General features: G+C 35.0%; 1 pseudogene; it reads right to left on the bottom strand.

The window, feature by feature from the left end:
• Window positions 1-456: 456 nt before the first annotated feature.
• On the bottom strand, window positions 457-2430 carry LOC149254003 (glucan endo-1,3-beta-glucosidase 14 pseudogene; annotated as a pseudogene).
• Window positions 2431-14016: the final 11586 nt, after the last annotated feature.

Here is a 14016-nt window from a genome sequence, read left to right as displayed (position 1 = left end):
AATTTCCTTCTCATTCCTCACTGAATATAAGCATTCTACTCCATACGTTCAAAACAATACAAAATTATCCAATCCACTTGGTTGCGATAGCCTGTGCTTAGCCTATAGCGCATGAAAAACATAAACAAAAAGCTTCACTAGAGAACCAAAATAAGTTGTCTAAATTTCATATCTAGGAAGTTGTACTATAAATAAATATGTCGAATAAGCTCCCAATGGTTCTATTAGTACATGTGACGATTAAGTTTAAATCACATTTTGGATAACCTGCTAAAATTCGTCAGGCTTCCAAAATCATTTGTAAGTACACCATCACAATGAGCAACTGATTCAGATAATGAGTATTACAATCAGTCCAATGTTCTGGAAAAGGGATTGGCTTTTACAATCTTTGGTATCCAAGAGGAAGGGATGAGATTGAGTTACTAAAAGCACCTTGCCAATTTTATTGGATGCTCATTCTTGAGGATAGTGACAAGATCCATAGCTTGAACCAAAACAATACATGATCTAACCAGTCAGACCCTCATTTTAATAATTTATATTGAAAATTTTAGTGACCTGCACGCTGCTATCTTCATGGCAATTTTGGTTTAAAAATTTGAATTATACATTATGAGAGTGATTATAATGCATAAATTGGAATATAGAAGAATACTTCCATGTCCAATTCCCAATATATGGAAATTTAATGTATGGAATCATATTAAATATGAGGCACAAAAAAAAATAATGCATCGTACTTTTCAAGTAGCCAAAAAAAAGGAAAAATTAAAGGAAGACATTCCCTAGAAGATAAAATGAGTGGAATAATCCTTACTTGGATCGATAAATGTGACCATACTGGTGCCTTTGAAATCACAATTCTAGTAGTTTCTACTGTGAATCTGATAGTAACTATTCATTGTATATGAAGCACGGGCATGAACAATATTTGGATTATAGTAAGGTCCACCTTGACGAATTGAAGCACAATTTTCACTACCCATCCCACAAGAAAAATCAAAATACTCTTGAAGAACAGACGGATCGGAACTTGGTTTGGTACAGCTTGAGTGGGCCTAATGGTTAAGAGCATGTGTTTCCTCTTAAGAGGTCACAGGTTCAAAACCAAAGGGGGGTAGAGTATGTATGCCTTCGTAGACTTAGCAGTCAAATCGCTGCGCGGAGGTGGGTCCCTTGTCCCACAAACAAGGGGGTATCATACACCAATTTGGTGTCTGGCTTGGCTGTGACCTTAAAAATGGATATTATTATTATTATTAAAAAACACTGCCAAGGCCTTCCCTTGAACCTTTTGGTGGTCTTGAGAATAAATAAATCATGTTAGGTGGTGGGCTTGCAGGAGGAAAATATGGAGGAGGAGGAGATGCACACCAACCACAACTCAAATCTACATCATATAATTTTGAACCATCCGGGTTTAGTAGCCCAAAGTTCCTCTCAGTGGTTGGCCTAGTTTATGGTTCTCATTAAAAAGTGCAAAAATAAAGGTATCTATGACTTTATAGGCCTCATCGGATTTCCTTCATTGGAAGTAACATGTTTGATGAATCTGGTGTTATAATTTCTAGCATTCTTAGGATTCAACCCTATATCATCTGGGTCTCCTTTGGAAGGCCAACCAATCTCAGAGACAGTTCTAGGGATAGTGTCATTGTGAACCAAAGCAACCATAACAGAGTAAATGGAATGAATTTGAGCATCTAGCATATTGTTATAGGTGAACCCTTTTGGATCTGAAACCCCTAGAGACTACCCAAACATCACATAGTCCATTGAAACTTCTTTGGGATTGTCTTTGTTTGCAAAATAAGGATATGAATTCCACATTAATAAAACACTTGTATCATCCAAGAATTGGAGGGGAGGATTCATAATTGGTAGCAAACTAGTAGCAAATGTGGAGGCCAAATGAGGAAAGGAAGTTGAAAGGATAGCCATATGGTGTGGAGTAGATACCTTAATATTGTCATCCAAGCCTAAAGAAACCAAACTAGAATGAATGCTATGTATTGCAAGCACTAGTTCAGAGTCTAATGACCCATAACTATTTGTAAGGACCTCATTCCCTACAATTATCATAAATATTAAGGTTGAAGGGTAGTAAGGAGAAATCCTCTAAGCCACCCAAGCTTGGCTTGTAGTTGGACTTTCACTTATCCTATGGACTTTCTCATTCTCAAGACCCACAACAACTGTAATGCCTGTGTTGGAAAATGCTTACAGTATAGAGGAATATGAGTTGTAGATCTTGACTCTATTGACAATGATGTTTCCAAGCATCTTGGCTACCTGCTTCGGTGATGGAAATTTATTCCTTTTTGTTCCATAGTTTACACCAATTCTAGTGTTTGGTTGTGATGATTCCTCCGACTCATTTTCCCTTGCAATGTGAAATACCAAAAAACATGCAACCATAACCCACATTAACCCAATTTTTGGCCTTAATGGATGCAGGAACCCTTCAAATTTCAAAAACCCACACTAACACAACATGCAGCGACTGATGCTTCAAAACACAGAGTCTGTATATATATTCAATGGATAATGAAGTTCTTAGATCGATTTATTACCGATTGAAATCAAAAGAATCGAAATATAGGCAACAACTAGTAGAGTTTTATATGAATGGAGTCTCTGACAATCCATCTTGAACAAAAATACAATCGTGATACCTTCAATGCACCTTTAGACTACTACCCTTATTGGCTTAGAATGATCCATTCTTGATATATTTGTAAATTACACCATACCAACTTCTTTTTCTGAAATTTGCTTTTAAATGCGAGACCAAGATATTGTCTAATCCACCCCCATATTATTGCAAATATTCTAAAACCTTTAATAAAAATTAAATCCCTACTTAATAAATATTAATATTTAAATTGAAATTTTAAAAAGCCTATGATAAAATTAAAAACAATCGTATCAAAACCTCGTTCCAAAATAATAAACATATGAGACCACGTTGTACTGGTCACATGACCTGAGACAAGGCTTCAATTTATATATATCTCACCAAACGCTCGCTTGGTCGTCTTCCCCATCTTCGATTGCGTGCTTGCATAATAGTTTTTCATTGATTCTCGATACTTTGTTTTCATGGTTGCTCTGAATATGAAGGTCATTAGTTTTTCTAAAAGTTATCATAATATGTTTAATAACTTTGCAAAATGATGGAGAAAAATATTTTTTTGGGGTTTTTTTTGGCCTAATCATTCAACCATTACCATCTCATAACTTGTAGTTGATGTTTTAAATATGTTTTGAAAATATTTAAAGAAACAATATTTATTAATGCTTTGAAAAATGATGGAGAAAGTAGGAGTTCAAGTAGAGTGGCAAAGAGTTCATTTCTATTTATATTAAATGTGCATTGTAAACTTGAGGGTTTCAATAAATGATAAAATTAGAAAGATCAATCAAAATAGAAATTAAATGAGAATGTATCCTCTATTTGACTTATATATAAATTAGTTAGAAACTTGAACCATAAAGAATAAAGAAAGCATACAAATAAGAATTTATGTTTTGCTATTGTTAATTTACATGGATGATATTGTGTTATTAACAAATCATAAAAATATAATCATTTCATATAATAGTGGCATTTTCTTCTTACTAACAAAAACAATTTTATATTTTATATAGTTTTTGTTTGAACTGTAAAGTTAGAGAAACAAATTGGTTAGAGAAACACAGACATAATAAAAAGTTAAATAAAATTTGTGTCATACATAGAATGTTTAATGTTAAAAAATTTATAAATAAATTTCAACTAATAATATATGCAAAAGAAAATTTATATACATAAAGATATATACTTTACAAAAAATAATATTAAAAAAAATAAAATAAAAATATTTTTTTGTTATCAATCCCACACAGCTTTAATCTATATATCTATAAAAGCCTACAATGTTTGTTTGTAAATATAAAGTGATTAGATATCAAAATGCAATTAAAATATCTATAAACCGTTGCAACTAAACTATTGAAGACAAGCAACTTTTAACGGCTTACATACCTGAAGTTTGGCTACTAAAACTGAATGCAATTTGACCTCAAAATAGGAAAGAAAAACTATGTAATTTAAGGCTTTGACTTTCCTTTAGGCATTGTGCGTGTGCCTTTAGTACAAATTTCACAAGTTCGAGTTTCAGTTTCTGTCGCGTCGCTGAGAAGTTAACGCACTAAATTTTCTTTGGAAACAAAAATATGACTTACAAATGGTTTAATGACAGGTAGTTTAAATTTTTTTTGGAAACAAAAATATGACTTACAAATGGTTTAATGAGAAGGTGACATTTTTATTAGAAAATAGTGGACATGTGAGTATAATTTTTGATAAAATTACTGGAAATATTTGGAAATTTAGGTTATAATTGTTAAATTTTAGAATTTTAGTTTTTTTTAGGAATTTTTGATGGTATTGAATTCATTTTGACCATTAAAAAATAATTCAAACACTTCCAAAATAGATTTTTTTGAAAAATAAATAAGTAAATTTCAATCAAATATAACCCACTGAACACATTTGTTGCTTCAATAACAACACCATTTAATAATAAAAAGTTACGTTAATAATTATGAGAGAAAGGTCCAAGTTCAAATCTCATTCATCCAAATGAAATTAACTAATTCAGAGAAAATTCCAAGTTCAAATCTCATTCATCCAAATGAAATTAACTAATTCAGATAAAGGTCCAACGTCCAAGTTCAAATCTCATTCATCCAAATGAAATTAACTTTTGTTTTTAAGGAACATTAAGTAATAGAAATAATTCAAAGTGTAAATAAATTCTCAATATAAAAAAGATCCAGAAGAAGCTAAAAGCCCCTAAACACTAGAAGGTTCATAGAGCATAAATTTTTAATAAGAGGTGTATACATGAACATGAACCTACATAACACTGAGAATTAATTCTAGAAGGTTCATAGAGCATAAATTTTTAATAAGACGTGTATACATGAACATGAACCTACATAACACTGAGAATTAATTGTTTGAAAACTTAAATGAGAGTAAAATTAAATAGTCCATGGAGACACCTAACAATCAAGATTTAAGGTTAGACTTATATTTCATCTCAACGGAAATCAAAACTAAATATCAGAGTTACCTGTGAACTCATAGAAGATTTTGCCCAAAATACGTGTAACGTATAAGACACATAACAAAACGTATGATCGGTAAAGTAAATTAACTTGAAACTAGACAAAATTCATATTGAGAATCAAATAGAAGAAACCATACAAAATTCATACATTAATATATTATTTTAAAACCAAGTTATATACATAAAACTTTTTCACTGGTAAACTCCTAAAAAAATTATAATGAATATGAAAACACATATCTCTCTCCAATACCAAGTAAAATCATATATTACAGTAACCATAGAATATGATTAATTTATTAAATATTGTACATCCATAGAATCCCATTCATTTTAGGCCAGGAGAAACCTAATCCTCGCCATCAACAACATTTCTCGCACAACCTACAACACCACAAAGCAGTAAAGCTGCAAATCCATTAAATAAGAAAACGAATCAATATTACAAAAATCATTGAACGTGAGTTCAACAAACCAAGCATATAAATAAGTGGGAAGCCGAATTGAATTCATACCATCCTTCAAAGAATCCTTTCTCTTCTTCTCGTCTGCATTTTGATAGGGACTTCGAAATATTGAGGCTGAGGAACTTGAGTAGGGTTACGTGATAACCACTCCAAAAATGAGTCACTGTAAATGAAAACTATCGATAATTATCAAGTAATGAAACAATTGATGAAATTAAGAGAAGAGGACAGGAACTTAGAGTTTCTTATTTTGTAGCATTGAAAACAAAGACAAAAGCAAACCCACTTACTTTGAAGTCATTATTTGGATTAACGGTACCTGTGAGCGTATTCACATGAGTGGTTAATCGATTCGAATTTCTAATGTGAAAAAGGATAAGCAGAGGATATATTGGTGTTGTGATTCTTGCATTTCTATTTACTTACAAGGAAGTGTTTTCTTTTATTTCTATTTACTCACAAAGAAATGAAAAATTGTTATATTAATGAAGATATGGTCAGTTATTTCAAGTTGTTTTCAGTTAAGCTAATTCTCAAAGTTGATAGAACTAGTGGAAGGTCAGTTGTGTAGTCAGACAACAGTGTCACTCAGCCCAAAATAGCTAGTGCATGCAGAGAATTCGAGTTCCGGAGCTCTGGTGGAGATTCCAAGGCAGTGTAACATCAATTGTAGACTAGTCTTGAGTGTACAAGTGTTGCATGCAACCAAATTATCAACCTTGGGAATTATGCACTCAATTGGAGGAAAACTCCTAAATAATAGGGGCCTAATTCCTCATGAATTGCACAAGGAAATAGGGGTTGAAGCTGAGGCATAATTTGACTAAGTTTGGGTCAGAGCTTCTCATTTAGCAGAGAGAGATTATTCACTTGTAATACATCTCTATTCATCTGATTAATGTAAGTAGGCATAAGTGGTTTTTATAAGTTGTTTTCCTTGGGAAAAATATTGTGCATGTGTATTATTTCATATTGCATGTGTGTGATTGTTATTCTAAATTGTGAATTGAATTCCAAAAATTAGTAGAGTAGGATTGGGTCTCTTGATTTTAGATAAATTTTCTTGAGCATTTGCAATTCGACATCATATTTCTACAAGGCCTTCTCCACTATACAAGTAAAAAGGAAATCAAAATTCAATGAATCTATAAACATTCCTTTGCCAGAGCAAACCCAAGCATTTCCCTTTACCCTTACTCCTAATTGTATAACTACCCTACATTGCTCCCTTACACTTCAAGACATATGCATATTAGAAAAATGATTTCACATGCACATTGCAAATTTCACACTAGGATAGATCAACCCTATTGCACCCACACCTACTCAATCCATAAAGAATCACATCCAAGCATCTAGGTGCAAGCTTCATATGGTATCCATTCTTAACGTAGATGCCTGGTAAAGAAACATGGTAATCATTACTCGACATGCAAAAAAATTGATCCTTGAGAGAAACCTTCTATCTTAGCAAACCTTACACAAAGCATGCACGTTAAAAACTAATACTTCAGATTACCCATGCATGTGGTGGCTAGTACATATATAGCCACCATACAATTTGCTTCGCGTAAGACATTTCTTTTGTCTTTAAATACCAACAGATATAAAAGGGGCATACACAATAAAGTTGCAGATACGTTATCTAGACCAATTATAAATGCATCCACTATACTTAAGCATAACTCAGTACTGCATGCGAGCTACATTGAACAATATGCTCAAGATATAGATTTTAAAGATGTATATGCAACTTTAAGTCAAGGCAAATGAATAGAAGAATTGGATTATCATGTTAAGGACCGACTCTTGTATCATTTGGGAAAGTTATGCATTCCACAAACTGAAAGAGTAAAGATAATTCGAGAAGCACACACTTCTCTAATATCAGGTCACTTTGGTGCAAGTAAAACAGTTTCACGGTTGTAAAGATTTTGTTATTGGCCAAAAATGAGTGAGACAGTTTCTATATATGTGAGAGAGTGTACCATGTGTGCTAAAAGCAAGCCCAACAATAGAAAACTAGGCCTGTACACTCCACTATCAGTTCATTCTCATCCTTGGGAAAGTGTTTGCATGGAATTTGTTGGAGGACTGCCTAAATCCAGGAAAGGTCATGACTATTTATATGTTGTTGTGGATAGGCTCAAAAAAATGTGTATTTTGAAACCTTGTAACAAACATATTATGGATGAAAAAACTGCAAAGTTGTTCTTTCAGCATGTATGGGTTCATTTTGGAATACCCACTTCCATTATATCTGATCGAGATACCTGATTTGTTGGGAAATTTTGGTCGAGTTTGTGGGAGTTGATGGACACCAGACTGAAGAAGAGTACAACTTTTCGTCCCCAAACAGATGGCTAAACATAAGTGGTCAACAGGACAGTGATCCAGTTGCTCAAAGGCTATTGCAGAAAGCATCCCAAACTTTGGGATGAACATTTATGTTATGTGCAGCATGATTACAACCAAGCTAAACATTCTTCTACACAAAGATCTCCTTTTGAGACCTGTTTTGGTTTCACACCAAGGTCTCCCTTGGATTTTGTCTTTGGTAAAGACATAGCAGTTGATGGACACAGTGATGTGGACAAGGCAACCAAGTTCATTGAACAAATCCAAGAGATTCACCAGGCAGTACAGGAACAATTGAAAAAGAGCCAAGCCAAGTACAAGGCAAGGCATGACAAGCATCAGATGGAGCATAGTTTCCAAGTTGGTGATCAAGTCTGGCTGTATATCAACAAGGACATAATGCAAGGTGAAGGTAAAAAGCTAAAGCCAATAAGGTATGGACCTTTCAAGATACTTGAGAAAATTGGTGAGAATGCTCTTTTCCTTGATTTACTAGCTTACATGCACATCTACTCAGTCATTAATGCAGACAACTTGAGACTATTTGAACCTTCATTAATTGAAGATCCCGAAGAGCAAATTCAATTTCCTTCTATTGATGATCTGTTACTTGAATATCTTAATGAATTGCAGGAAGACATAGTTCTGGATAGGAAGGTGAGGATGACGCACAGGGGAGATGTTGAGTACCTCAGGATTGGACACAAGGGTTCAAATCCAAGCAATGCAAAATGGATAGAGATCGGACAAGTGAGACAACTATACCCTCACTTAGTCGATGCTTGAAAACCAACTTTTGGTGGTCCAAAAGATTTTTCAGTGGGAAGGTCGTGATCTGAATTGGATCCTTAAAACACTCTTAAAGTTTCATGAACTCTGTAAAACTCAAGATTGGAAAGTGAGACAACTATACCCTCACTTAGTCGATGCTTGAAAACCAACTTTTGGTGGTCCAAAAGCTTTTTTAGTGAGAAGGCCGTGATCCGAATTGGATCCTTAAAACACTCTTAAAGTCTCCTGAACTCTATAAAACTCATACCGAAGTTTCAAAGTCTTAAGGATGTCGAGCTTATTAGAAATAACCTCTGAACAATGGCAATTTGTGATCAGCGTGGAGCAACGAGGACCCTTGGTCAAAGCGCGCAGACCGTTGGCCCATGGTAACCGTGCGCTAGTGAAAATTGACAAACGGGAGGTCAAATCCAAAAACAGAGGTAGTTTCTGATACGTGATTAGTGCTAATCGTGTATCACAGGGTGTCCCCCTCAGTGAAGGAAAGCCCCCAAGCACTCGCTCACGAGGAAAGCATAAAACCTTACGAAAATCGCCAATTCCATCAGAAGGCGGGTCACACGCTAAAATCGATAGGATATCGGAAGGACTTCAAGCAATAAGAAGGTTTGACCGAGTCCCTCCCGATGCCATACAACGGGTGACACACGTCCAACAGATGAGAGATAAAACTACACACATCGGACAGGTAAATGTCATGCTACTTATCCGCCCGATATGGATGAAGACCGTAGGATCTGGAGGCCCCAGATCAATGATGGAGAAACAATCCGATGGATGATTGGATTTGACGGGGAAATATGCTGAGGTGGATAAGATTTGAGATCTGGCATGACCGATGAGTTGGCAGAGGAATCAGTTTCACGGGCAATCTTGGAGAAATGGAAATAATGACTGTTCAAAGAGAATTGACACTCAGTTCGTGAGGAAACAGGTGGCCACTTCTCTGTGAAGCGTTACATTGATGATGATGGAGAGAAGGGGAATTCCAGCGGACAGAGGTAGGAGATCCAGAGAGCCAGGAAGCGGAAGCGAATAGTCAGGAAGCAAATTTGCTTTAAGCCACGAACAGACAGAGAGCATAAAGGGGATAGGAAGTAGAAAACCGAGAGGCCAAGAGAGAGAAGTGAATTGCAGAGAACAGATAAAAGCTGAGCTAACCTGCAGAGCAAAAGCAACATCAAGCCAGATAGAGACAGAGAGAGTGCGAGAGTCTGTGAACTCTAGAGAAGGCTTGAGAGGTTCAAGCGTACTCCTATGAGTAAACCTGTCAGGATTTGAGTCTTAGATTGGACTTAGACCACTGTGACTAGTTGAGGTCGAGATTCAGTAAAGAGAGTCTATGTACTCTAGAGACTTGGGGAATCCAAGTACAGTCCTACTGATCATCATCTGTTGAGTGAGACTCAATTTGAGCTCACTGTTGTAAAAACTTTGATTTTCAAGGCATAATAGAAAGGCCACCACTAAAGGCTAGACTAGGAGACGTAGCCCAGGAGGATTGGGTGAAATCCTTATTAAACTTGTTGTGTTTATGTGTTTTCTTATTGTGTTTCTCTTACTGCTTCAGTGTCTGTGTATTTCACAATCTTATCGATCTGTTGCATAAAATAACATAGGCACACCCCAACACATAAGTCTGTAATGCCTTCATTAATTAACTGAGATCATTCACAAGTGATTTCAGATCACCATGAGACATTTGGAATTCAAACGCAAAATGTTGTTCTCTGGTATGAAGACCCCCTGAAGGTATTTTCCTGGCAACCTCGTCATAATGGGCATGCACAAAATTTGGGTGGTCACCATGGTGGTGGCCCCCGGTGGTAGTGATGCACCTTACACCTCGAGGAGGAAGACACTAGCATGGCAGGGTTTCATATATCATCAATGTTTGCAAATGTGTAAGTTGAAGAAACTTAAATGCACGCATATGGGATTTTTAATCCATGTGTGTGGTGAAATGCCCGACTATACAATCCCTTTCTCCAGTTTGGAGACGGGTTGCTTCTCTCATGGCAGATTGGATGTGTCTACACTCTCTTCTAACAACTGAGATATGCTCATTTATGAGAAAATTATGGTTCTTTGTGTTGGAAGGAAATCTTAGGGTTTCATACTATACACCTGGCTAGCAATGTAACGAGTATCAGCGCCTCTCCTTATTCCACACGCTCATACACTCACGTCTTAGATGCCTTATATCTGCATGGCTTTGGTCTCAGGGTGGTGGAGGTTTTGGGTCATGGCAAAGCTCTTTGTATGTTGGAAAAATTCTCATGTTACACGCAGATACAAAGATATTTTCTACTAGGCCCTCACTGAAGTTGTCAAGTAATGTTCCAACAGAGGTATTTGTTATGTTCTCTTTACCTATAGAATTGAAGTTTGGTGATGCGCTAGCTTCATCGTTGTTGTGTGCTCATTGGGTATTAGGGTAATCTCTCAACCTTCCTTTTTCAAAGTGTCAATGCAATGCTTGGTTATTGTCTTGTCAAGGTCGATCCGTCTCCTTAAACTTAGTCTTGGGTCTCTAGTAATAGATTTTACATCTAGTCTTCTTCCATTTCTGTTGATGGTGGGTTATATAATGTTTTCTAGTAACCACTCATGTTTTCTCTCTTGTCAAGCTTCGTTGTTTACTTCTTACAAGGGTCAATGTTCTTTGTTCTTTTTCTTCATAATTCTGAATTTAGACCTTGGTTTGAACTTATTGCAGTCCTTCCCTCAGCGGCCCCTGACAACTTGGACCCTGTCGGGATTTCTTTTCCTTGTCCTATTTTGGTGTGTGGAGTTTGGTACCCCAGTACCTTCTCCATATGGTTTTAATTGGGCCATTGGAAGTCACTGCAATGTAAACCTTAAAGTCATTATTGTGCCATCAAGTCTCCTCGACCCTCTTCCCTCGCTGTACCTTCACGTCTATAACTTCGTTCAAGTAGGTCGTTCAATCACCAATCGTAGCTCTTTTTATTGGAGGTTTATTGTTCTCATGGCTCCAAGGTGACAGACTCCTAGCCGTAGAGGAGGCGCTTCGGGGTCTCCTTTGATGCATCATCAGAGATTGTTTGGTTGGGAATTAATAGCCAATTTCTTCAAAGCAACACCCCTAGAGGTCTGAAAAGAAACTCCTCAACTCGAGCCTAACGAATTCAGAGATCATGTTTACTTCTCAGACTTAGATATAGGAGACAATAGCCTTAAGTGGGTACGAGATCCGGGGAAGTTTCACAGGCGAAGGATCCAGTTCCTTCATTCCATCACTCTACATCGTCAAATGGAAATTCTTCTTAACATGGTCATCAGAGGCAAGCAAGTAGACAACTACAAGCTCTTTGCAGGTCAAGAGAATATAAAGTGTATTCTAAGAGATATTAGATATAAATTGGATGATATAGTTGTTCAGTTGTCTCACATAGAATGTTATGTCGTCTCTGTCTTAGACACTGAGTTGAACGAGCATCTGGAAGGGCCTGTTGTCATCAATTTTCTAGTTGAAGCCTCTACTCAGGATAACTCTACAGCCACATTGACAGTCATAATCCTAGAATAAAAAGTCCACCAAGAAATTGGTATGCTGGTCTATTAAAGGGAAAAAAGAGGTTGGTTACTTTGGGGATGTAGTCATATTTTTTTCTTTTGACATATATATGTATGTGGTAGATAATTTACTTTTGCATGTTTTTTTAGTTTACAGTAACAAACTTGTTTAAGTTTCTAATAACAAGACTGTATAGGCATCAATGCTAGCCTTTCAATCTTCTATCCTTTTTTTTTCCACGGTTCACAGCATGTCTACTTAGATGAATGTTTTGGAAAGCACTTAGGAAGTGGTTACAATGTAAATTTTTCTTCTCCCATATTAATAGAAAGTGGTTGCAATGTAAAATTTTTTGCTCCCATATTAATAGAAACTTACTGATCAATTTATGAAAAAAAAACCTTTAAGGCATGGTTTGATTTTGTGGGTGGTAAGTCCTTCCTATCACTCTATGTATTTTTATATACATTGCTCAAAATGTGAAATAACACATTGATACTATAATGATGATGATGATGTATTCACATGACAATAAATTTTTACACCAATAGGCATGCTTATTTTGGAATAGACTTCCAAAATTTTAATTAATTATCCAAAATAATGATGATGTTGTTATTGTATTCACATAACAATAATTTTTTACACCCATAGGCATGTCTATTTTGAAATAGTATTCTAGAATTTTAATTTAATTATCAATCATTATAGGTCAACAAATCTCCATGATAAAATGGGGTGAATATCCATGGTTAATAATGTTTTTACCTGTTTATTTTTTAACTGTATATATGTTTAACTAATATATTATTTTATAATAATAATAATAATAATAATGATAATACTAATAATAATAATAATAATTTATGATTATTTTTTTCTTGGAAATGTGAATGTTAGTGTTTTGATGCATATTGACATTTACTAGCGATTTAATTTATATGAGTGTGCTAGTTATAAGAAAAAAAAAATGCATATATATAGGAGAGGTTACGTGTGATACCGCACTACCTCTCTAAGGTACATACCCCATCTGGATGTCCACAAGGTATGTCCTTTTAGGACTATTCTTATCTTGGATCTCCATAAATGAGTCCTCAAAGAATATCGGTCCTCCTTTTAGGACTATTTTTATCTTGGATCTCCATACTTGTGTCCTTAAAGAATATCATTCCTCTTCAATCACTCTTCTCTTGGATTCCTATCCCATTCTCAAAGAGTGTCACTACCTTTCCTTTCTTGGATGTTATATCCTCAAGGAAATTGCATATGCTTATCCAATCCTCCGTCATTCTCTCTTCATCTCATGAGGAAGAGAATGTACATGTGATGTCAAATATCACTCCACACTGTGCTAGTTATAATAAAATATATAAAAGAAAAAAAATATTTCCATAACTTAAATTATCTTAATTATTTTGTTTAGTATTTTTATATTTCATTTCCAATTTTTGTTTTTAAATTTCTTACATACACGTTAAAAAATAATATTTAGTCTTTTAATTAAAAATTTCTTAATATTTAATTTTCCAGTTTTAATAGGTGAAAATTAAAACTTAATATTTAATATTTTTACTAATATATATATATATATATATATATATATATATATATATGATGAAGAAATATCCTTATATTCTATATTAAACAACAAGACAATATTACTCATTATGAGTCCACTATGTCACATGTAAGATGTTGAAGACGGGGAGGACAACATCTTTATCTTTTTACT

The sequence above is a fragment of the Pinus tabuliformis genome, chromosome 7 (genome assembly GCF_031772625.1).
Source record: "Pinus tabuliformis cultivar Carrire ecotype Pingquan chromosome 7, CPIR1, whole genome shotgun sequence".
NCBI lineage: Eukaryota > Viridiplantae > Streptophyta > Pinopsida > Pinales > Pinaceae > Pinus > Pinus tabuliformis.
This window is presented reverse-complemented; position numbering and strand designations above follow the sequence as displayed.